Source organism: Benincasa hispida, chromosome 9, assembly GCF_009727055.1.
Source record: "Benincasa hispida cultivar B227 chromosome 9, ASM972705v1, whole genome shotgun sequence".
NCBI classification, from domain to species: domain Eukaryota; kingdom Viridiplantae; phylum Streptophyta; class Magnoliopsida; order Cucurbitales; family Cucurbitaceae; genus Benincasa; species Benincasa hispida.
Window position 1 is genome coordinate 79,937,894 of NC_052357.1, and position 2,732 is coordinate 79,940,625.

The window sequence follows — 2,732 nt, forward strand, 5'->3', positions numbered from 1 at the left end:
TGGAAACCCTTCATGCGATCTACCAACCCCTGGCGGAAACGTCGACTGCAGCAGAACGAACAACGCGAACTCACGATCGCAATGAGGATGACATCACCATTAAAGAGCCCCAGGTATTCTTGGAGTGAAAAACCCAAAGGATGGGCTTTTGTGAATTTGGTAGAGGAAGCAGAAACAAAAATCGTGTAGGCAATAAGCAAGTTGGAGGGAAAATAATGATTTCGCATAGCAGAAGTGCTTATCGTTTAGGAGGAGCTATACAATCGTGTAGAATTTACTGAACGATCATTTAGGAAACACGATCGTTTAGTAAAACCGACACACTATACGATAGTTTAGAGAAGTTATCCGATCGTGTAGGAAATAGCGTGCGATCGTTTAGCTCAAGGTAGACGATCGTCTAGACAAAGAGCAACTATCGTATAGGCTCTCGAGCGATCGTTTACTTTCACTAACGCGCGCTTCCAAATCTTTTTTGGGCGAATTGACGGATGATCGATTGAATGATTCAAAAATGAAAAACTTTTTCATTTTAACTCATCGGTTACCATAATCGACGTTGCCCACTAACCCACGTTCGAACGTGAATTTTGGATTAATTATCATATAATTAACCAATTAATTAATTAATAAATATAATCATATTATATTTATATCCTATAGTTTGATATCACATATCTACTATAGTATTTTCTCCTCTACTTGATATAAATCATATTTATATCTAATTTCCTCCAAATAATGTATCTCATCATTTACCAATTATATCAATATAATTAACCAATCCAAATTTATCATATATAATCGAACTTCCTCTTGTCAATTTGAACATTTCAAATTAACCCAAATACTAGTTATCAACTTTATCCAAGCTATCCAGGGGATCTAATGGACCTGTGGCTCGAAGCTTCAATGGTACGTGAATAGCTGACTAAACTCTTTAGCCACGAGATCCACCATCCGTTAACTATCAGGTATTCCACTAAAGACCAACAGCTGAACTCTTCTTACTACAGATATATTTCTGTGTCCACCGGATATAACCAATCATGAGTACGATGACCCTTCACAAATGCTCATAAGTAAAGTTGGGCCAAAATACCATTTTGCCCCTATAGTTACATCTCACTCCTTAAGTACCACTGATTTCTCTAATGAACAATACAACATAGTCCAACTATGTGTGATCACCTACGGGCCAAGAGAAGGTGTGTGGTGCCACATCGTTCAAGCCCCGGAATCAGCCTTTAAGGGAGCCATCTATCTATTTACCCCTACCTCGGTGAAGGAGTGAATTTCATCTTGTGTAACTGAGTTCTCAGCTCCCAAATAAGAAGAATCCCCAAAATGGTAGGTTTGAATCGGCGACCTGGCCACTCGCACCCATACAAATCAAAGAACATCCTCAATGGCAGGAGTTCCTAACTCACTCAGGATTGAGGTCATGTTACCTATGGTCATCCTAGTGAAGTGAAGTCTCTGTCATGAAACAGCGTTATATAACGAGACGTTTACACTTCGTGCCAAGTCTTATACAAACTCTTTGTATAGGACGCCCCCTTCCTCCCCCCCCCCCCCCCCCCTCGTGCATGTCCCCAACACGAATGATCAGGATTAGACCATCTGTGACAAGTGTAACCATTCCACAAAGCGGGCCGCATCCATAGCGTTACCAGGATAAGGTTTCCCTCCTATATCCATATACTATAGACCATTTTGGTTATCACTCAAGACATGATCTACTTGTATGTCACCACATACATGCTTGAGTCACATACAAATAACCAGGGATTTATGTTTATTGGTTTGTGGTAAAACAAATAAAACAAGTGACTGAGCAAAAATACAAGATGTGAAGTAAATATCATATATTAACAACACAAGCGTTTATACAAACTATAGGACATGAGATTTTAGAGCATCAACCCCAACACTAGCATCACACATGATTTCAAATGGTAAGTCTCATCGAGGTGGTTGAAGGGTTAGAGTTGATGTCAACTTCTCTTAAGTGTGTCAAAAAGCTTCCTTGCATTCTTTGTTGAAATTGAATACGATATCTTTCTGAAGAAGGCTAGATAGAGGCAGTGCAATTTTGGAAAAGTCTTAATGAACCTCATGTAGAATCCTGCACTACCAAGAAAAGAGTGGACTTCCCTAATATTTTCAGGATAGGAAAGGTTAGTTATGACATTCATCTTAGCCTTATTAACTTTTATGCCTTTAGATGATACAAGTTTTCCTAATACTATTTCATGAGAAGCTATAAACTGACATTTTTCATAATTCAAAATTAAATTTGTTTCTATGCATCTTTTCAAAATCAAAACTCAAATTGTGCAAATAATCTTCAAAAGAACTACCATACACAGTGAAATCATCCATGAAAATTTCTATGCATTTTTCAACATAATAAGAGAAATATGCTCATCATACATCTTTGAAACGTACCTGGGGCGTTACATAGCTCGAATGGCATTCTTCTAAATGCATAAGTACAATATGTGCAAGTAAAGGTAGTCTTTTCTTAGTTCTTCTGTGCTATAGGTATTTGATAGAATCCAGAAAACCGTCAAGAAAACAAAAATATGGCTTCCCAGCTAACCGTTCAACCATTTGATCAATAAAAGGAATAGGAAAGTGATCCTTTTTTTGTTACCTCGTTTAGTTTTCTGAAATCTATGCACATTCTCCAACCATTTTGCACTCTCATTGGAATCATCTCACCTTTT